Raw genomic sequence first — 24129 nt, 5'->3', positions numbered from 1 at the left:
AAAATTGGGGAGTTTGACCGCCGGGGATGTCGAGCGCTTGTCGGTGATATGGAACCCTCAAAATTCGTCGGATGAATTTCTCCGAATCCAAGAAAAAATGGGAGAAATTCTCAGGCAAAATTTTTTTTCCAGTAATTGTCATAACTTTGTAATTTTCATGGTAGTTTTTCTGGTAATTGTCATATGTTATCACTTCCTCTGTTATCACTTCTGTTCGTATTTTTTTCGTAATTTTCCAACTTTGCAACCATTTTTCTATAATATTTCATTTCAAACTTAGTATTTCTGTTATTTTACTAATTTTTTTCGTAATGATTACTATTTTTGCTACTTTATGTTTTTGCTAGCAACTTTTGCCCCATGTACGAATCTTTGCACAAAGGATGGGCCACAAGCCAAGAAGTAGCCTCGGAAAAGGTGGCTACAAATTCCTATACCGAAAAAAGGGAAATGTTATCCCTACTGTTTTTTGATGAGGGCACTCCTCACTTTATTAAAAGTATGGTATGGCCCACATCATAGGATGATCCAAACCGTCCATTAGATGAGCCATAGCCTAAATAGGTTATGCCCCAAAAATCATTTCCATAGGCTGATCCTAACCCTCCAATCTGAATGTTAGAGGGTTGATCCTAACCCTCTATAGATCGGAGGGTTAGAATCAACCTATGGAAATAATTTTGGGGCATAACCTATTTAGGCTATGGCCCATCTAAAGGATGATTTGGATCATCCTATGGTGCGGGCCATACCGTACTTTTAATAAAGTGAGGAGTGCCCTCATAAAAAAACAGTAGTGCTGATAACATTTCCCTAAAAATATCTTAAAAAATACGGCAAAACACATCCTTCACATTTCCTAACGCAACCAAACAACGTCTGAGAGATTTGCTCTCAATCTCCCCGTTGACTGATTTCCTTTTGATTTCCTTTTGATTTCCCTTTGACTTCTTCTTCTCCAAATCCTCCCAACATCTACCAGCATCCAAACAGAGCATAGCGGATTTGGTAGGGACATTCCAAGAAGGGCATAAGGCCCTGTTTGAATTCCAGGAATTTTCTGCAAATGTTTGGAAAGGAAAATATTTCTAAAATTTTCTACTGTTTTTCTAAAACACGAAAAGAGATAACTTGAACCAGTCATATTCAATTCTTACTTGGAGAGACCTAATAACGTCCCTCCAAATTAACCACAGTAAAATAATTTTCTTCTAAATCATGGTAAATTTTGTTTTCAAAAAAAACTTTTTCCATCAGAAAGTTTTTCTTGCAATCCAAACAGGGCTTCACCGCTTCAGCGGCTGGCTGGTGCATGAGAGAGAAGCCACACAGTCTCACTATTCTACCGAATTTGTCTTATTCATTTTATTCATCTGAGGTGGCTGCTCTCTCATGCAACACCCAGCCATGCCTTTCTGCGAAAGTCCCTTGCAAAATCCCACTATTTAGAAAAGTTCTTTGTTTTTTTATAGGGGTCTCATTTTATTCCAACAATCTATTTAGAGGTTTCAATAATGTGAACGTAAAGTCTAGTATATTTCAAAGGGTTTCGTTAGGCGCATTCGTTAAGGAGAATTGAAAACAGAAATTTAACATAAATTTACATATGGTTTAAGACTTTTACATAATTTTTTTTTTTTTTTTACAAAAAGTACAGTGTGGCCCACTTCATTGGATGATCCTAACCTTCCCATCTAGAGGGAGTGCACATTATAGAAATCGATATAGATAGAGGGTTAGGATCATCTTACGGAGATGATTTTTATGGTATAACCTATTTACGTTGTGGCCCAGCAAATGAACTGTTTTGATTGTCTTACGAAGTGGGCCCACTATACATTTTGAAAAATACTGGGCTTTGAGCCGCACACACCATATAAAATCTCCCATGTTGCTATCAAAACAACTTAGTTTACGATAAAAAAAAGCTAGATAAAACATCTAAGGTTAAGGTCATTTAAGGAGATGTTCATTGACTTAAATAATTGACAGAAACTTGGAAAGAGGCCTTTCGAAATATACATGGATAGCCCATTTCATTTCTAGTACATCCTGAACTAGCAACCAACAGTCAATTAGAAAAGTGCTACACTCCTTTGTTTTGATAACGGCACTCTTCTCTTTTTGCTAGATACAAGGGAGCCCATGCATAAAGAGCCAAAAAAGGGCTCTTCATTGGATCCACGTCATCAAATGTAACTGATTTTACTTTCAACCCATTTTAAAATGTAACTGAAAATGACGTGGATCCAATGAAGAGCCCTTTTGCGGCTCTTTATGCAAGGGCTCCCTTGTGTCTATCATTTCTCATATATATATATATATATATATATATATATATATATATATATATATATATATATATATATATATATATATGAGGAAAATGATTGTACGCTCAACCGTACCTAAAGTTAGGTACGGTAGAGTGCCAAATCACATGGGTCCCCCATTTTTGGTGGGCATCTAAACCATTCATTTGCAAGGCCCCATCATAGATAGGGTGCATACCAAAAATCAGCTCCATAGGATCATCCTAACCCATCCATTTGTGGAGGCCAAAATGGACAAACAGTGTTTGTCCACAAATCTGCCCATTTTGCCCTCCAGTTTTGGAGGGGTTAGGATGATTCGATGGTGCTGATTTTTGGTATGCACCCTATCTATGATGGGGCCTTGCAAATGAATGGTTTAGATGCCCACCAAAAATGGGGGACCCATGTGATTTGGCACTCTACCGTACCTAACTTTAGGTACGGTCGAGCGTACAATCATTTTCCTCTCTCTCTCTCTCTCTCTCTCTCTCTCTCTCTATATATATATATATATATATATATATATATATATATATATATATATATATATATATATATATATATATATATATATATATATATATATATATATATATATGGGCTCATGGGTTATTGTCAATCATTTCTTTTCCAAACACCATGTATCCAAGAAGAGACATATCTTCGTAAGAAAAAGCTTTCTTTCACGTATCTTGAACCAAACGACGAAATGGATTTTTCCGGAGAGGAAAGGAAAAGAAAAAGCTTTCCCGGAAAGGTTTTCCAAGGTGGAAAGACCTTTTCTACAAACCAAACAGGTTCAAGGACCAACCAAGTTCCACGCACATAATGTATCAAATCTCATTGAAACCTCATAGGTTGTGGAAATAGTCAATAATTACCTCCACCACCTTACTTGGCTACACAAAGCAATTTTCCAACTAAGTTCTTAGACTAATGGCCTTACCCGATTCTCTTTTTACCCGATTTTTGGTCCCCATGTTGTTTGTTATTAACTTTTGCCACTATCCACGTTAATATTCCGTTTTTCGCTTATGTTTTGCCTTCACATACTAATAAGCAGGTGTGTTTACAAAATTTTTAAGGAAAGATGAGAGGCATAAGTTTTTCGCTAATGAAGTCTCCCTGTATTGCTATGATTGCTTACCCTTTATCAATAGGGGTGTAACTCAGATCGGGTTGAACGTTAAAAAATCACAGGTCAGGTTGTGCTTGAGTCGGTCGGGTTTGGGTTGAGGTGTCAAGTTGACTTATAGTTAGCAAAACTCTGTTAGGGCTTTTTTTTTCTTAAAAAAATGCATTTTATTGGTTTGCCATTTAAAACCTTTACAGTGAAAAAAAAAAACACCGTTTTTCTTTTTCTGTTTCTCTTTTTTCTTTTTCTTTTTTTTTTTTGGGGGGGGGGGGGGGGGGGGGGGGGAATGTTTTAAACAAGTTTAAAACATTCTGAAAGTATTAAACACATTTTAGGTCAACTTTCCAACTTTACCCTCACTTTATTTTGTAAATGACAAAATTTTAAATGCATTTTTTTTGCATTTTTATCTTTTTGATAGCGTATTTTTTTTTTTAATATTACTCACAATTTTCAGTCCCTTTTTTGCCGAATCACGTTTTGCTAACTATGAGTTGACCTGACACACATCAAAACTCGACATTTGGAAAAAAAATTACCATTTTTTCTGTTTTGTTTTTTTAGAACATAAAAACCTAAGGAGAAAGATATCACCATAACCGGGTAGACCCGACCTGAATTGGGAAATTGGGTTGGATTCGGGGTTCGGGTTGAGATATTAATTTTTCGAGTTGGCTCGGGTTAGCCTTCATCAAGTTGATAGTCCGGACGGGTTCAGGTTGACGGTTTAGAGTTTCGGGTTCGCTTCAACCTTACCTGAGTTGCACCTCCATTTGTCAGAGCACAGCCCTTGATATTTGATCCAAACACTATTAATGCATTACCATTCATATGATGTACTTTTTTGGTTTTTTTTTTCCATCCTTTCTATTTCTCATTTCTTTTGCTCTTAAAAATTATTCAACTTTGAATCTCGCACTTTCTTTTAAATTTGAAATAAAAGTTCCACTAGTTTTGCAAATAAAGCAAAGTAGAAGACATCTTTTGCAAATCCTCTAAATATTTTTTAATCCCAAATTGCCAGTAAATCATTTTTACCCTATTTGAAAAATCTATACAAAGGTTATCTACCTGCATTAATGACCTTTGTAAAGATAATGGATTGTACAGATAATTAATTTCACACTGCTTTCAAATTAAAACCTGGATTCTAAAGTCCACGTATCTAAACAGCCCCTAATCTTTCTTCTTTTCTATGACGAAGAAGAGCATGAAAAATATTTACATATGTTTGGAAACTTAGAAACCCCCCTAGTGTTATCAATCATCATCTCGGTGATCGGTAATGGAAAATCATTTTTTTGGAGGAAGGAGGAACCCGAGAAGCACCGCCACAACACCCACCTTCCACCATGCATACGTTCCATCCTTCATTTCTTTATTTCCTTGGCTGTCTTCTTCATATGATAGGTTTCTAGTCAGACCGTCTCTAGTATGTCTCCTTCATTAGGATTTATATATAACTAGTAAAAGTGCACGTGCGTTGCACGTGGAACTACAGTATGTTAACAACATATAACAACAAAATAAATGTTTATTTTACAACTAAAAGCTTCCATCTTCCCCCACGGGTAGGTATGTAAACATTTTAGGTGATGACTACATTTATAAGATGTGGTTGCAACAATCACAAATTAGGCTATAAAACCTTGTCAAAGTGCAATGCAATCTTGTTGTTCTCAGTTCCAATTGCACGGTCCTCCAGCAATCTCTGTGACCTTAAAAAGTCATAATCCATATTAGAGGCCCATATTAGAGGACACTAATAAAGAGAGCATACAATTATTAATTCATATCCGTGATTCCAATAGAAACTTATAATCATCAATAGTTTTTGTCTCTAATCATATAGTAGGTACCATGTTGGGACATCAAAACGGATCACAAGCACTTTCACTACAACAGAGAACTGGAATGACACCACCACCAAAGAGTAACGCAATTCTTCCGTTAGTCTGCGTAGAAGCTTAAAATGTGAGATATACTATTTGTACATGCAAAACATGAGAAACAAGAAATATCTATTTAAGTCAAACTGCTAAAGAAACAAACCAATGTACTGCTCATAATCATCTGGGTACATCACATATATTTTTACATAGCCATTAGTCTAATAAAACATGAGATCCAAGAAATACATATTAAGCCAAACTGCTAAAAAAACAAATTGCAATTTGTTGTACACACTCGGCTAGAAGAACTTATCCTGCACATAGCGACTATTATTAGTTCTCATAAATTAATCAAAAAGCACACACAACCTGCTTTCCAAATTTCAAACCAGCTTCAAGCAAGTTGTCTCAATAACCCATGATGAATATCCACAAACAAGCAGTTGTAGTTCTTCAAGAGCTCTAGAAAGTAGGAACAAGTAAAGTCATCCATCCGGCTTTGTTCAAAGAGTTTCATGGTCTTGGCAATGACAGGAATCTTGTGAAAATTACATGCAAATGCAGCATAAAGATGCCAATTGGGTTGGGTAGCAAAGTTGATGGTTGGACATTTACATTATATAGATGCTTTGCTACTTGCTGGAATGCCTACAAATATGATATGGGTAAAACTATCAGCAAGCAGATATTCCCAGCCAAAATAATACTCAAAACTGTAATATATAAATCGTTCTAAAATTAAAACATTAAAATGCTTTTTCAAGATCACGACTCTGGTAGCTTTCATCTCAAGTCCGGATCGAAAATGGCTCAATTTTTCTAATGCATCATCTTCAATATAGCCAATAAAAAAATGAAAATAATAATTAGTGGGAAACTTGCAAAAGAATGTCCATTCTGAACTGGTGCACAAAGAAGCTCGGAAACAGAAAATTTTCTACCCGGAATCTAATGGAAATTAAGTGTACCAATGATGGAAACAACACAACAGTAAAATTTAGCTCAACAGTACAGTTCTATTCAATACATCATCATTAAACGAAACAAAACCTAACATGTGTAAATTAAAGCAATTTGCATTTAAACCTTTTTGTCAGAATTTTTTTCATGAAGTTTCATCCAAGAAATGTTTAACAAATTATAGAATAATGTTTAGGCAGAGGAAGGGAACCTTAGTCATGTACCAAAATCCGGGTTCTCCTCAATGCTCCATGGAAATGCTCTTCAAAATAAAGTGTAAGTAAAAAATCTCAGCACCTTCAGGACCTACCCGGAACTTTTTTATTTCAAGAAGGATACTCTAGGAGGGGAAAAAAGGAAAAAGAAATGAAAGATTCTAGAAATAAAAATAGGCATCCAACAAAGATGAGATATTTCTTGTATCAAGCCCAGAAGCGGCAATATTCCTCATATATATATATATATATATATATATCATCCATTACCGCTGAAAATCGCAAAAGAAGTCACCAAATCAATTTCCTATTTCCAAAACCGACTAAACCCAAAGCAGATCAACCGTCGAAGTGCTCTGCTTCCTCTTGTAATTGAGGAGGATTAGCGTAGTAGTTGGAAGCGATTTTCAGTATGAGGCCCATCTGTTGGAATGCCTGCTAGATAAATTGCCTACATCATCAAACAACTTCAGCAAATCATACTTTTGTTGCCAGTATTTTTTCTTGAAGAATATGGTAGGCACCATAACTTTCAAGCTTTTGGATGTGAGATGTACATGCATCTTATGCATAAAGAAGATATCTACAAGGTTCTGATGATACGAAAATAAACAAAAAAACATCAAACACCTTAAATCTTTCGGGCATCGTCAAAGTCAAATCAATAACCAAGAAGGTTCTGATGATACGAAAATAATAACCAAGTCTGATGATATCTTCTTTTTGATCTATTGTTGTTATTGACACCACAACAATAACCAAGAAGAAAATCTAAACAATCTAAATAGAGTACCCTCTTTAATTAACAAAAAGGGAACAAACATAAGATCATGCTTGGTTGTTTAAAACACATTCTCTTGATTTAGATAAAGAAATCTAAAAAATACACTTTATCTTAATATTTAGAGGCAAAATTATAATAGATCAAAATTTTACTTGAATGATTAAAATAAGATGTTGGTATTATTATTCATGACGTTTTAAAGGAATATAAATGTCAGTAGACCGATTTCAGAGAGGCAAGTGTGTCCTTTGATAATCAACATGATCAGTCAAGCCTACACCAAACCTAATTATCTGGTTAAGAAAACTGAATTATACATTTAATTTAAACCGAACAAATATTGATCAGAACTGCTAATAAAATCCATTAAGAGCATATATTACCAGGAAAAAAAAGCAGACACCTATCTCCGTCAAGTCCCATCAAGTCAATTTAAAAAAGAACACCTACAATAAAATAGAAAAATCAATATTTCGAGTAAAGTGAACAAATCTAAATCATAAATTTACTATTAAAATATTTGAAAGAAATAAGAAAACAGAGAATGGTGGGTTTTTTCCATGAGAAGGAAATGAATCAAATGAACAGGAAAATTGGCATAGGGAATAGAGCAATAGCATATTTATGTAACATTATTTTATTTTTTCATAGCAGAAAATATATTAAAATTATAGTAACAACATGAAAATTTCAAACAGACCACTATGTGGATGTTTGTTAGCTAATCCAATAATAATTGAACAATTTGCACATAAACAAAGATGTTTGTGAAACTAACGTCCAGTAGTCAATGTGATTGTAATTGCAATCTAAAAGAAACTTCTATTGCATGGAGTTCATACAAGGAACTGTTTTAAACATTCAAGCAGTTGCACATCTCGTCACATTCAACTACTATCTGAGCATGCCTGTGTGTGTATTAGTAGATAATCTGTTAGAAAATGTAGTCTCCAAGACAAATAAAGACATACCAAAACAAAGGGTTCAAAATTTTCTTTCCCATTTAGATAAGGTAAAGTCAGTACTCATAAAACATATAAGAACTCTCTTCTGAATTCTATTTGCCGAATTTTGTGTAAATTTTTTTTCCTTTCAATGATTTAGAGGGAAATGATATGGTTAATTGGTTATGGCTTATTTGAAGGGATATCAAGGGTTTCTCAGAATACAAATTGAACCACGCCGGTAAAGGAAAAGATTGAAAAGAATTCTACCAAAATTGTTCTTCTGCCACACAAAAAAAAAAAAAAAACCATGTAACTAAATGATAGATAAGTTACAAAGTTGAATCAAGAATCGGCCAATTCAAGTCTACCGACACCAGCTTTTAGAGACATATGAGCGAGAAAGAGAGAAGCATTTCAATTCGGGACAAATGAAGTAAAATAGTATAAAATTCATAGCTCAATTGAAAAATTAAAATTTAAAAATCGATAGGAGTAGTGCCTCATGGTTCATGCCCAAGAGTTTATGATGTAGTGGAGAATGGTTTTGAGGGTCGGTACCGGATATACCAATTTTACACCTAACACCGCTGCAGTGGGTTTCAAAGCTAAATGGCCTGAGTTGAATATGGCATATGCGTACATGGCAGGCTTGGCAGCAAAGGTCCTGGGTTCAAAACTTCTTGATATTAAAAATTCACATGTAATGGCAAACCCAAAAGATGGGCCACATATAAAGAGAAAAGATATTGGAAAATACCCCAAAAACAAAGTCACGCCAGATATTCAAGGAAAAAATAAAACAAAAACAATAGTATAAAGCCTAAGAAAAGCTCGCTTTAATAGGGAAAAATGAAAGAAAGGAAAAGAATTCACGAAAAAGAGAAATTAACAAGTATCAAAGCAAAGTAAAAAAAAAAAAAATTATATTAAATATATAAAGATGGCTATTGCCTTAGAAGCAAAATGACAAGAAAAAGAATGGAGCTCACAGAAAATGAAAATCTTCACGGAAATCGGAATATCAAATCAATACCGTCCTTTACCCCATTTTCTTATTTTGAGCACAATAAAAGAAGATAACAAAATCCGAAAGCAACGCCGTTGAGAACTCAGTTTTGCCATCGTGTTTCTGCCATAGCCTTCGAGATAGATAAAGAAAAAATCCCTTTTCTAGCAGTAGAAGTATATCACTAAAATTAAAGTCTAATAAAAAGCTCAAGCGAAAATCCCTCCACAGCAAATCTGAAACCCAACATAAAAAGAAAATTCAGATGAAGAGAAGAAAAAACACCGACCGCCAGAAAATTCCCGTAAGAGAAATAAACTTAGTAAGGGAAGCCCGAAAACCCAACCCACATCATCTTAATAGCAACCTGTCTAGGGAGACGGAGGTAAAAAAAAATTAAATTGATAAGAGCCAAACATAACAAAATCAGCAATAAAAAGAAGTAACAAAAACCCATAAAACCAAATGTAAAAGGAAAGGGAATAGGAAAAAAATAAGCTCATACCAATACATGAGGAGAGTCAACAATCTATACCCAAGAAACGAGAAACCATACTTGATAGCCGAATATCCCATATACCATAAGATAAATGTTTATTAGAACAACAATTCTGTGGTATGAAACTCCCATCGAAGTAATAAATTTTTTTGTCACTGTATGTACCTGCTTATGCAATGGACTTCCAGTATCCAATCAGATGACAAAAAATAATATATTACCATTAAGAGAAGCAAAAACAGTAATTTCAACATTGACAACAAGCATCAGGTAGGAATAAAAAAAATCAAAGATGCCTTAAAAGTTCGATGTTGAATTAATTCAAAGCATATACAAATTACAAAAATGAGAATGTAAGTCTTCCCCTTTTCATTGTAATAAGTACTGTGCATGAGGCATTTCCTCAAACAGTTTGTGTCCAAAAAAATAAGAATGGAAGTTTTTCCTTTTTGATTTTAATAAGTATTGTGCATGTAGCATTTCCTCAAACAGTTGGTGTGGAGGAGGAAAGCATGACTAAAGTTTTAACTATCTAAAAACAATAAGCCTAACATGTTTTAAAAGGGACAAACCATGAGCATGGTAAAACTTTGAAAATGAAAAAAAGAGAGAAAATAAAACAAAACAAGACTAATAAGAAAAACAAACAAACAATATTTCTCGAGAGTAATGACAACATGAAAATGAGCATCTTAAATTTAATTAAGTGAAAGAGCAATGAAATATGGGATCACTTGAAATGAAAATAAGCTCAAAGGTAATTCGGAAACGGATTTTGAAAATCCTGAAACTGGATTTAAATAACCAACACACCTACAATAATATATAATCACAGAAAAAAAGAGAGAAAAAGATAAGAGATTGAGAAAGACAGAAAGATTGAGAGAGAGAGATTGAGAGAAAGTAAGAGAGAGATATTGAGAGAGAGAGAGAGAGCACCTGGATAAATCGCCCAACCTGTGAGGGGGGAGAACTGAGAGTGGAAGATGACTGTAAAAATCGCGGGACCCGTTAGAGAAGAGAAAACGGGAGGGGGATATGAGCTTTTTAACCAGAAAAACCCTCGCGGTGAAACGGGATGATTCCCAAAGAAGGAAAGCAGCCGCCCAAAACGCTTTGAAATAGCAGACACTTGGCGGGATTGGAAGATACATGTAGCCAAGTGGAGAGCAACGCATTAAAAATGAGCGACATGTGCTTGGGTTTTTGGACTTATTCTCGAGGGCAAAGCATTAGCGAAAATGTCGTAAAAGCCAGAAAGAAAGAGGACACGGGAGTAAGTTTAACGAAAATATAAAGTGGGACATACATGGCATTTGGGGGAAAGTTGGTTGACGAAATTTCAAGGTATAGGCTTTTAGAATAGTAAGGATTTACCTTGTACATGGGCTTGGGTGGAGACTGTGGGACCCACCCTCTTAAAACATGAGGTAAAATGGTGGCCCACTCAATGGATGGGCTTGCGTGAAATGGTGAGATCCTCCCTATCAAAAAATGGTGTACAATGGTGAGCTCCACCCCCCCATGATATGCATGGGTGTAAAATGATGGCCTCACATTCTCAAAACATGTGTTGTAAAATAATGGTCTTAACCATGTATATATGCTTGAGGTGTAGAATGACCCATGTATAAAAAAATCAAGTAAAAAGTTTTCCAAGTCTGTGTTTGGCAACCATGAATTTTTTTCATGATAAATTTAGTTTCTCAAGTGGTGAGAGAGGGATAGGGTGGGTGGAAGAAGGAGATATTTAAGAGGGCACGAATGAGTAGAAGGTTAGAAATACTTGAAATCAAGGGGGAAAAAACTTTACTCAAAATATGACTGATTTTTCTTGGTTTTTAGGTGCTTCTCTAATGCAGACATGCAAGGGACTCTTCCTTCGGAGGAAAATTCTATTTTTTATACTGAACTTAATTAGGATAAATCGTAAATTGTACGATTCAACCGAAAAACATAAGATTCATAGAATTAAGATTAAACTCATGGGATTCAAATCATAATCCATAACTTGAATCGTAAACCGTAAGATTTTCAAAACATCGTATTGTCGCATCTTTTGTTACTGGATCCTGCAATTAGGACTTTTAATCTCATGACTTTCATGCTGCTAGTCTGGCTTTATCATAGACTTCAGATCCCTGTGAGTTCAGGAAGAACCAAGCTCTCCCTCACCATTTTCAATTTCCTGTTATTGCATTTCATCTCTCTAATACCTATCACCCAGTATTTGTCCATGAATACGCCTGCATCATTAGTACTTAAAGAGAGAACACTTGGAATTGTCCTCATACTCAATTAAGGGCCACTCAATAATGTGTGCATTTTTCAATGTTTGATTGGGCTGATTGCATAAACTTACCTTGGTGGCATGGGGAGTGGGCATAGGGGGAGGGCCACCACTCTTTTACACTAGAGGGGCTTGCCCAAGTAAAAAAAAAGGGGGTGAATATATCATTTCCCCTTATATTTGGATGTAATGGGCCCACTATCTTACAAGTCATGTTTTGATGGGTGGGGCCCACTACCCCGAGCATGGCATGGGTATTTTTGTCTTTTAAAAGATAAATTTCTTTCTTTTCTAGTTATCCGTCAGAGGGGGGGAAATATCATTCCCTAGCTAACAAATATAATTTTCAGGGGTATCTTGACGCGTGGTTTCTAAAACAAATATAATTTCCAGAGGGGTATAGTATCTCCACCAGCCATGAGCTACAGGACTCATCTAACGTGCGCCGGAAGCCTAAAAGCATCTGATCTGTTGGATCATCAAACGGCTATAAATAAATGTCTTCAGGCCAGTACATGTTAGCGACCTCCAAATAAAACAGATGAACTTCTCCTTCTAGAACGGCTAAAAACAAAGGGAAGAAACTTTTGTGCGATGACTTTTTCGCCCCCCTGTAGAATTTTGCGCGACACTGTTCACGTGATGTGACGTCAAAAAGCTTTAGTTTGCCCACAATTCACAGTGAAGAGTGGGGCGCATAATCCTAGATGGGGGCGAAAAAACCAGTTCCAAAACTCTTTGAAAATATCAAATTCGTTCAAACTCAGACTCACCAAGTTACCATCTATTGCCTGAATTAGAATATCGGTCGTCTCAGTGCAGCCCTTGAAATCTGTTCATTTTTCAGAGAGAGAGAGAGAGAGAGAGAGAGAGAGAGAGGCGTGGGGCATTAATTTCTGCTAATACGGGGTGGGGGACAAATTCTATACAAAATTGTACAAAGATGCTTATTTCAGGCGGACAATTTCTGTAGACGTACAATGACTACCACTACGTACGTATAACAGCTTTCACCCATTTGATTTTATTTGATGTGATATTCATTCATCTTATCCGTTTTACAAAATGGTAGACATGCGAATAAGACAAGTGTCAAGGGAATTCTTGTGTAAATCAAATGAATATAAAGACAGGTTTAGAGAGATGGCTCTACTCTCTTCAATAGGGGCGCATATCCCCTCGTTTCTTGAAAGCCATGGCTTCTGCTGGCCAAGCAAACCCACCCCATGCACCCAATCCTAACCCTATTCCACCTCCGAATAACCCACTCTTTTACCTCTATATGGCATTTAATCTCTCCATTCTTTTCTTAGGGTTGTTAATTTTCATTCTCTTTGTTGTAAAAGGTGACTTGAAACCCTTGAGCATTATCGCTGGAACTACGGCTCTCTTCCTCGGTGTCATCCCACTTGTGCTAACAATGGCCATCAATTGTTACTACAATCGCCAAGCAAACCCACCCCATGCACCAAACCCTATTCCATCTCACAACCCTATTCCACCTTCGAATAACCCACTCTTTTACCTCTATATCGCATATATTATCTCCATTCTTTTCTTAGGGTGGTTTGTTTTCAGTCTCTTTGTCATAAAAGGTACTGACTTGAAACCCTCGAGCATTCTCGCTGGAACTACGGCTCTCTTCTTTGGTATCATCCCACTTGTGGTAACAATGGCCATCAATTGTTACTACAAGTGCCAAGGAAACCCACCCCATGCACCAAACCCTATTCCATCTCATAACCCTATTCCACCTCCCAATAACCCACTCTTCTACCTGTATCTGGCGTATAATATCTCCTTTCTTTTCTTCGGGTGGTTTGTTCTCACTCTCTTTGTCATACAAGGTCATGACTTGAAACCCTTGAACATTCTCGCTGGAACTACGGCTTTCCTCTTCGGTATCATCCCACTTTTGGTATCATTTGCGATAGATTTTTACTACAAGCGCCGCAATTAATGGTATCTTTTATAAATACTTTGTTCTGTTTTGAATTCTTGCTTCATTTGGGTTTACTTTCTTTTTCATTATCTTTCCTCCATCCATATATCTTTGTTGAGAATTGGGTTTAGTACCTAGTTTTTTCTTATGTGGATTTTTCATCTTTTCTATCAGAAATGGGTTTGGATGTTTGGTTTTCATTCTCCATCTTTTGCCTCTTTTTCATTCTCGATCCTTTCAGAAGTAGTGGGTTCAGAGGGTGGTCCGTTGATGATTTCTTCTTGGGAGAAAAGAATATAGAAACCCTCTGAGATGTGTAGTTCCTGACATTTTTTAATGAAATTTAAATTCCGTGTGTTTTCTCTATGCTTATTTTTTTCTTCTATTTGTGCATTATGTAGCTGCATGTGTTGTGATTTCTTACTCCAAGTGTACTTTTCAAAAAGGCAAAAAAAAAGTAGGGCTCATTAATTTCAAAGGATGATCCAAACCGTTCATTTGTTGGACCTGCAGCCCCCGCAAATTGTTTGTACCCCATTAATCATCTCCTAACCTTCTCATCAATACAGGTTTCTACAAATTGCGTCAAGTCCAGAATATATTTTTCAAAAGGTACAGATTTCATATAGGATGATCCTGTGGCCTAACAAATGAATGGTTTGGATCATCCTGCAAAAAGTGAGCCTGGGTCGCTATTCTCTCCCGTAAAAAAGTAGGGGTGCAACTTGGGTTGGGCTCGATCAACCTGAACCCGAGGGGTTTAGCTTGATTTTCCCTCACTTCCCTCTTTAATGTATAATGATTTGAGGCGCTCGCATGCGTCATCCTGACACTAACACTTCTCGATCATGCTTAGTTTCGTTACTAAAACGCATCAAGATGTGAAGTGCTGAGAGCTCAATTATGTGTCAAAGTCCATTGTAGACGTCGAATTGTGATCTCAACCGTTGATAATGTGGGACCAAGGTCCATTGTAGACATGGAATTACCTAATCTTCCATATTTGGTAAAATCATCTGCTCTTCCTTACTCTATATAGAGATTTTCTTTTTTATAGGCGCCTCCTTTTATTCCAGCGATCTATTTAATTAGAGGTTTCAATAATGTGCGTGTAAAGTCTAGTATATTTTGAAAGGGGTGGTTTCGCTAAGGGCACTCACTAAGGAGCATTCAAAACAGAAATTTAACATAAATTTAGGCATGGTTTAAGAATTCTACACAAACATTTTCTTTTAAAAAAAAAAAAGTAAATATGGCCCACTTCATTGGATCAACCTAACCTTCCAATCTATAGAAATTGCTATAGATCATAGGGTTAAAATCATCTTACGGAAATGATTTTTATGGTGGAGAATGATATGGGCACAACCATTTTATAGTAGCACGCTCCCTCTTATATCTTTTGAATCAAATTTCATTAAGATGCTGAGGTTTTTGTAAGGAAATCCCCACGAACCTTGTACATAATAAATTTAGGCATCTTCTGATGAAACTAAAAACCATCTGCATGCATGTTCTTAATAATGAATATGTGATGACCCTTTTCTTCAATCTAAATGCTGGGCCTTTAACTCTCACTAAGCATGGCTACATTGCATACACATACCACAAATGAAGACACTCTCATTTAACACACCATAGATACAATACCAAATTGATAGAATTAGATGGCAGATGGGCAATCTCACTCTAATCTCTTCAATAGAAATTCATTCACATACAAAAGAGGGGGACATTACATAGAGGGATGCTGTGGAGAAAATGTGGGAAGAAAATTATGGTTGTTGGATCCAAGGGTACACTACTCTTAGAGATGGATGGTGGATTAAGGTACAGGATGCTCACTGCATCTTCTTCCAAGTGTTGGATGGACGGAAGGGTGCCCAATGTAGGAGATGCACTCTGCATCTTCTTCCAAGTGTTGGATGGACGGAAGGGTGCCCAATGTAGGAGATGCACTGTCTCATTACCATGGTCGGCTACACTACATGGAGAAAACAAGCAAGCATAAATCATTTTCCTTACCTAGACAAGCTACTTAGAAGCAACACAAAAGGGGGGTGCCTATATCAAATCACATGAGTGTATTACTAGTATTTCTTAGATCTTCTTTGTCCACATGACTATTGTTTTTTGAATCGAGTACGATTTCTCTTTCCATCTTCTCACTTCTTTATTTGGCATTTCTTATTTATCATTTCTTGGATCCGTCACATCACTCCTTTCCTTGGTAGTTTTTAAACCCAAAAAAAAGAAGTTCTCTTTCTACTTTTGCTTCAACTTCTCATGAATTAGAACAAAAACGACTTTCCCTAATTGTGTTAACAAATGATGATGCCAAGTGATCAGTGGATTGATGCACTGCAACTGCAACTGCAACTAAAAAAAGACACTGTGTTATTAAATAAATGATGTATTTAATTTCATACATATTAAGTTTAAAATTAATATTATTTTCCTCTTTTATAGGGCTGCAACTCGGGTCGGGCGGGTCGGGTTTTGGAGAACCCAACCCTACCCGAGAAATATCTCGGGTCGGGTCGGGTTTTTTTTTCCGGAAAACCCACGATTCCCAAACCTGGCCCTACCCATGATAAATCTCGGGTCAGGTCGGGTCGGGTTTTTTCACGTTGACGCAATTTTTTAAGGAAAATTCTTGTTTGGCAAGGCAACTCAAGTCATAGAAGCAGAAATTACACTCACATTACACTTGAATCAAACAATGATGTAATTACACTCACATTACACTTGAATCAAACAATGTTGTAATCAAACAATGTTGTAATTACAATCAAACAATGCTGAATCAAACACTTGAATCAACTCAACTCATAGAAGCAGAAATTACACTCAGATACAATAACAGTGGGTGCGTGGGTTTTCACTTTTAACTTTTAACTAACAATAGAAAAAAATGTACATACTATAACTTATGTAACTCAGGTCGGGTCGGGCCCCTTCAAACCCAGCTCGACCTGAGATTCATGCGGGCTTTTGAATGCTCAACCCGGCTCGACCCGAAACCCATGAAACCTGATCCCAACCCAGGCTATTTTCGGGTCGGGTCGATGCGGGTCGGGTAAAACCCGGCTCGAGTTGCAGCCCTACTCTTTTACATATATGGGCATTTAAATATTTTTACAAGTCAGTTAAAATGTGTTATGGGCAATTCCGTCGCAAATGATGAGATTTGCAAAATGCAAGCAGATGTAGTTTCTGCCTTGTAAATTGTGAAACTAGTTACTGCTATTTTAGTTGAGGGATGCTAAACTGACAGGCGCCCTTGTAGAAACCAGTTACAAGGGTTCCACCATTTATAATCTCTCTCTCTCTCTCACACACATTGGGTCTCTCTTTGGAAAAGAAAGTGTTTTCTTCTTCCTTACCCGTCTCAAAAACAACTGTATTTTCCCTGAAAAGTTCTCTTGAGCCCATGGGTTTGTTCTTGACCTTTTGTATCATATTATCTTTGTTGTAGGGGTGATTAAGGGTTCACATGGAGAGTTTAACGGTACATAAACAACCGGAGATGAATGCAAAAGGTGGCTGTTTCTAAACTTTTCTAATGAATAATTTTATTATTCTGATATATTATTATTATTGTTATTATTGATTGTATAATTAGTAATAATAACATAATTTCTCAGCAATAATTTTAGGCCACGTTTGGATACCGCATGTTTTTTTGTATTTGTATTTGGATTTGAGTTTTGGGATACAAAATACATCAATCATCCTCATGCTCATGTTGTACGAGGGGGAGGGAGGGCTGCTGTTGCAGTAAGGTCGAGGAGCAGCGAGGGTGAAGGTAATTGTCACAAATATTGATTTCAAAAAAATGTTTTGCAGAACAGATTTGCAAATCGGATTTTTTTTCACTGTTTTGGCTGATTTGGAAATCTAAGGATGTGATCCGGTTCCAAATCTCAATTGCAAATGTGAGAAATTCAAATCTAAATCTTGTGGGTATCCAAACGTGGCCTTAGGAAAATGTTATCAGCACGACCATATTTTGATATTTGCACAACCCAACTGTCTTTTCTTCTTTAACAGGCTCATGAGAGGTTTTTGGGAAATGTAATAACTCATAACCTTTTGACAGCCCTTTAAACACTAAATGACAAGATGAGTTAGCAAAACTATCAAAATATGGTTGTGCTGATATCATTCGCCAAATTTTATTATTTTGATATATTATAATGAGGAAAATGATTGTGCGCTCAAGCGTATATAAGCTTATATGCACTCGAGGGCCCAAACACATGGGTCCCACATTTTTTATGGTGATCCAAACCATTCATTTGCAATGCCCCATCATAGATAGGGTGTGTACCAAAAATCAGCTCCATTGGATCATCCTAACCACTCCAAAAGTGGAGGACAAAAATGGGCAGATTTGTGGCAAACGGTGTATATCCATTTTGCCCTCCACTATTGGATGGGTTAGGATGATCATCTGGAGCTGATTTTTTGTATACACCCTATCTATATAAGGGCCTTTCAAATGAATGCTTTGGATAATCCTAACAATGTGGGCTCACATGAGTTTTGTGCCCTCGAGCGCACACTCATTTTCCTCCATTATAATTGATTATATAATTACCATTCAAAAATAATAATTTATTATATAATTGAACGTCAATACTTTTCGCATGTTTGCCATACTCTTTTCATTTCCATGGAGGGTTTTGTAATATTCACGCTCGCCCTGAAGTTCAAGGGTGGATTCTCTAGTCCTCCGTCGTTATGACTCTAGTTCTTGGCGCCACCTTCACCTTTGCATTCTTAATCCTCTACTTCCATGAAAACCCACACGAAGAAAAACACCCCCCTATTTCTTGTTCTACAGTCATTTCTTCTTCCTCACAAGAAACCCATCAGGAACATTCACTTCCTCCTCAAGAACTTGAAGCTCAACGTGCCGTGTCAATGCCTCCCAATCATGCTGATGAGGCAACTATCTCAGTTAGGAGACAAAGGTCGAGATCTCAAGCCAGTTCTTCTTCCACTCATACCGACCAAGGTTTATTCTCTCTCCCACCAGTGGGGACCTCGACGTTTAGTGCTGAGATAGCGGATATCAGCCGTTCTTCCACACAAGAAGCCCTGTCCCCGTACCCGCCATTGGATGATTAGTAATGGGATGATCTTCATGCAATGGATGTGTTTTAGGTTAGCCCCACCGGATTTCTGGTATCCTCCTTTCTTTTCTTTTTTGTGGTTACATGAGAAGTAGGTTGTTCATGTTGCTTCAATTCATTTTTTATTTTTCTATCATCTTTCCGTTTCCTTTGCAACTAGGATCTTGAGAATAGCCGATTAACCAACTAGTAAGCTCACTAACTAGGGATTTGCCAGGGACCATCGCATCCCCGAAATGCCTTCTGCGAAGGTCCCTACTAACTTTTGCATGAGAAAACATCCACCTCAGATGAATAAAATTGATAAAACAAAATCTGCTGAAAATTTTCGGTCAGACGTGAAATGGCTTTCGGCGAAATTGCTAGCAAGTCAATGAATAAAATTAAGAACTTGTTGACAGGCTTTTAAATACTAAATGACAAGCTAGTAAAGTGTGATATCAAAACATTGGAGAGTTGATATCATTTCCCAAAAATTATCATCATTTTTGTCAGTTTTTACTAATTTAAGGTGGGGCCTACCTTTTTACACACTTCTAAAACTATATTTCAACGAAATTTTCTTTTGGGTTTCTAGTGCACGTGTCAGGATTGGAGGACGCGTGCTTTTTTTTTTTCCAGGACGGGATTCCGTTTTGCTACAACCCTCTTCAATTAATTTATAAAGATAGATAGATAGATAGATAGAGAGATACCGCGATGGTCATTTCCTCATTCTATTGCTCTCATCTCTTCCTTTTCTAGTTCCTTGATTGATTCTTGAAAGGCCTTATTGTTTCTTGATTTTGAAAACCATGGCTTCTGCTGGCCAAGGAAACCCACCCCCACCCAACCCTATTCCACATGAGAACACTCTTCCAACTTGGAATACCCCACTCTTTTACCTCTATATGGCATTTCTTATCTCCAATGCTGTTTTAGGGTTCTTGATTTTCAGTCTCTTCATCATCGCAGAAGATAAATTGACACCATGGAAGATTATAGGTGGAACTGCGGCACTGTTCTTTGGTGTCATCCCAATTTTGGCAACACCTGCTATAGCTGCACGTAATGGCGGCAATTAATGGTATCTTCCATTCTCTTTTACTGGTTCCATTTCATTTAGGTGGGTTTGGTTTCATCGATCTTCATGAGTATTGGGTTTGGGTAGGTTTGGTTTAGTTTAATTCTTATTTCTTCATCTTTTGATTGTGCTTTGGTTCAGTTTAATTCGTGTGTGTTGTTGCTGGATCTTTTGATCCCTTCTTTGTTTGGTGATCATTTTCTTTGTTGTTGCTGGATTTTTTTTTCATGGCATCTTGATCATTCTTTCATGAGGGCTGGATTCTTTTTGCTCTATTTTGATCATTCTTTCATGAGGGCTGGATTCTTTTTGCTCTATCTTGATCATTCTTTCATGAGGGCTGGATTTTTTTTCATGACAAGTGGGTTTGGGCCTGCTTCATTCTTTTTGCTCTATCTTGATCATTCTTTCATGAGGGCTGGATTTTTTTGCATCACAAGTGGGTTTGGGCCTGCTTCATTCTTTTTGCTGGATTTTTTTTCATGACAAACTGCTTCATTCTTTTTGCTCTATCTTGATCATTCTTTCATGAGGGCTGGATTTTTTTTTCATGACAAGTGAGTTTGGGCCTCCTTCATTCTTTTTGCTCTATCTTGATCATTCTTTCATGAGGGCTGGATTTGTTTTCATGACAAGTGAGTTTGGGCCTCCTTCATTCTTTTTGCTCTATCTTGATCATTCTTTCATAAGGGCTTGATTTTTTTTCATGACAAGTGGGTTTGGGCCTGCTTCATTCTTTTTGCTCTATCTTGATCATTCTTTCATTAGGGCTGGATTTTTTTTCATGAGAAGTGGGTTTGGGCCTGCTTCATTCTTTTTGCTCTATCTATCTTTTGATTATTGTTTCATGAAGGCTGGATATGAGAAGTGGGTTTGGGCCTGCTTCATTCTTTTTGCTCTGATCATTGTTTCATGAGGGCTGGATATGATAAGTGGGTTTGAGCCTGCTTCATTCTTTTTGTTCTGATCATTGTTTCATGAGGGCTGGATTTTTCCCATGAGAAGTGGGTTTGGGCTGGATTTTTTTTCTATGAGAAATGGGTTTGGGTCTGCTCCATTCTTTTTGCTCTATCTTTTGATCATTGTTTCATGAGAGCTTGAGATGTGTAGGACCTTACTGTAAGAACCTTTCTACCCTGCATTTTAACTGTAATCAGTCTATATCTCCAATAAAAAATTTATTCAGCGTGTGTGATTTGTCTATCCCTTTTATCATTTCTCTGTTTCACCTATAAAAAAATTTCAGAAGTGAGTTTCTTGGTGAGAAATATGATTAATTATGGTTAATTTAGAGGTACATCATCATAAATTTTAGGTACCACTAAATAAAAATTAAATATTGTTGTTTGAAGCTTTCCTTTTTCCGTTTATAAAAAAAATATGAACATTTAGGAATATTTCCTTTTCCTAACTTTTCCACGAAATTAAATCGAAACAGCCCATACAAATGTTTGTAATTGGTTTTATCTTTTAGTTGTCTCAAGCCATCTGGCTTTATCTATAGCAATAGGAGTTGATTAACAACATAGTCCATTGACCTATCGATTAGTTGATACAATAGTTAACTAGAGTGTGAGTTTCAATCTTGTTTCAAAGGATTCTGACCTGTCCAAGGAGTCAATTTCCACACCCAAATTAGGATTTTCCCATTGAAAGCTCTATTTGATCTTAACCTCTTGTTTCCAAAGTAAAAAAATGTTATTTCATTAAAAAAATCTGTCTTTGGCTATTATTAGTTCATTCCTAAGCTTAAGATATTTTTCCCATTGGGTTTAAAATAATTTTTCTAACGATCCAAATTCTATATGAAAAATTGATCTTCAGACACACCACAATACTTTTACAGTGAGCTTGTGACTTTGTATTTAATCTATATTTTAAGGAATTTTTATTTGACATTTATTTATTTACAACTCTGTGGATGTGAAGTACTAGTACTTAAAAAAAAAAAAAAAAAAAAAAGTAGGGCCCATTTCAAAGGGTGATCCAAACTGTTCATCTGTTGGACGACACCATAAATAGGTTAATGTACCGTACAATTCATCTCCATATAGGATGATCCTAACCCTCCGATCTATAATTGCGTGAAGTCCAGTATTTTCCAAAAAATACAGTGTGGCTCACTTCTTAGGCTGATCCTGAGTGTCACCCAAATCAGCCTTTTCACTCTTTGTTGAATGGCTGAGATTATTAGTCCAAAACAATCTCTGAGCTTATTTTTTAATCTCAGAGATTCAACGAAAAGTTAAGGCACGATGGAGGTGAAATCCACTCTAGTGGTTAATTATAGATAATTTTAATGATAAAAAAAATTGGTCGGATTTGGGATTGACTAGGCAATTTTGCCGAAAGCCATTTTTCGGCTGACTTTTGCACTTGAGAACAGCCACCTCATATGAATTGTAGGAATAAGACAAAATCTGCTAAAAAATGAACCTGGGTGGCTGTTCTCTCATGGAAAAGTCAGCTGCAAAAGGTGAGCCTCTGTGGCTGTTTACTCATCTAAAATTAGAGGTGAAACTTGGGTTAAAAGTTGTCTTTCATGCACGTGTCACAGTGGGATTTTATAAATGAATCGCGGTAGATTAAATAATAATAAATCTTTTTTGGAGGCGTCTTATTTTATTCTGAGAATTTATATGGTGCCCGACCGTCAAAAAAACAAGGGCAGAGAGAGAGAGAACCCCTCCACCCTTGATTTCTGATCCAGCAAAAGCCTTCCTTTTTTTATTTTTTGCTGGATCGGAAATCAAGGCCGGGGAGTTTTCTGTCTCTCCGCCCTTGTTCCTTAACGGTCGGGCATCATATAATTTCTCTTTTATTCCAACAATCTATTTTGAGGTTTCAATAATGCGCGCTTAAAGTCTAGTATATTTTCAATAGGTTCAGCTAAGGGCGCTCTTAAGGAACATTGGAAACAGAAATTTAAAATAAATTTAAACATGGTTTTAAGAATTAAGGAGATGTTCATTGATTTAAATAATCAACCGAAACTTCGAAGAGACCTTTGGAAATGTACATGGGTAGCCCATTTCATGTCCATTACATCTTGAACTAGCTACCTACCTTTGTTTTGATAACGGCACTCTTCTCTTTTTTGTTGTGGTTCAGTTAGATGTTGTTTTTCTAATACACTTCTTTAAATGCTATCAACTAACAACAACTAAGTATCTAACAGTAAAGTGAGGAGTGCATGACATAAAATGAGGAGTGCCATTATCAAATAATGGATTACGAATATGTCTCTCTCTCAAAAGAAAACAGTACCTATTCTTAATGGGAAAATGTTATATTAGCCCCCTTTTCTTCTCTGACCCACCCTCTTGTTGTGTAAAAGATAAGCATAAATGTACTAGAGGGGCTGGCCCAAGGAAGAAAAGGGCCAAATATATCGCTTTCCTTACACTTCTCATTCTTAATTTCCCCACTAAAACCAAACAAGATGTGGATTGCTTTGTTCAAATATGCGCAAAAGTCCATTCTAGACGTGGATCTCAACCGTAGAAAATGTGGGGCCATCACTAGACTGCATCTCAACCGTCCAATGCATCTCACCCTCTTGATCAACCATCAATGAATATCCCTATGCTTCTACATAACCAACGAGGGGCTGGCCCACAGGTTATAGCCTCGTCCTCCCACGAATACTGCACGTGCACATGTGACATGCCTTAGATACGAGAAAAAGCCAAATTTACCAAAACAACCCTTATTCAGAAACAAATAAGAGCTAGTCTTCTCAGATTCATTCCTATTATCCAAGGGGTAATATAGTCATTTCACTTTAAAATACGACAAAATTTGATCGCATGGACCCACTAGCGGTTAGTGTGGGTCAGATAAAATCGCCGGAAAACCGACATAACCGCCGGAATCTGACCCACACGAGTCCAATGGCGTTATCCCTACCAAAACGCCTTTCTTTTTCTTTTTTTTCTTC

At 36.7% G+C, this 24129-nt stretch overlaps 1 long non-coding RNA gene across 4 annotated transcripts; it reads right to left on the bottom strand.

Moving 5' to 3' along the window:
* Positions 1–4966: 4966 nt before the first annotated feature.
* Positions 4967–11001, bottom strand: LOC143880484 (uncharacterized). 4 transcript variants are annotated; one of them, XR_013251718.1, is made up of 5 exons: positions 10693–11001; positions 7685–7747; positions 5712–5990; positions 5310–5405; positions 4967–5168 (listed from the first exon to the last, which is right to left on the bottom strand). It is a non-coding gene; the product is annotated as an uncharacterized LOC143880484 (long non-coding RNA). The 4 variants fall into 4 exon arrangements; XR_013251719.1 differs by having other exon boundaries at positions 4967–5161; XR_013251717.1 differs by having other exon boundaries at positions 4967–5405; positions 10693–10999.
* Between the last annotated feature and the right edge of the window lie 13128 nt (positions 11002–24129).

This window comes from Tasmannia lanceolata, unplaced genomic scaffold, assembly GCF_043159265.1.
Source record: "Tasmannia lanceolata isolate RefF3 unplaced genomic scaffold, GAP_Taslan_0.1 ptg000006l, whole genome shotgun sequence".
Taxonomy (NCBI): domain Eukaryota; kingdom Viridiplantae; phylum Streptophyta; class Magnoliopsida; order Canellales; family Winteraceae; genus Tasmannia; species Tasmannia lanceolata.
This window is presented reverse-complemented; position numbering and strand designations above follow the sequence as displayed.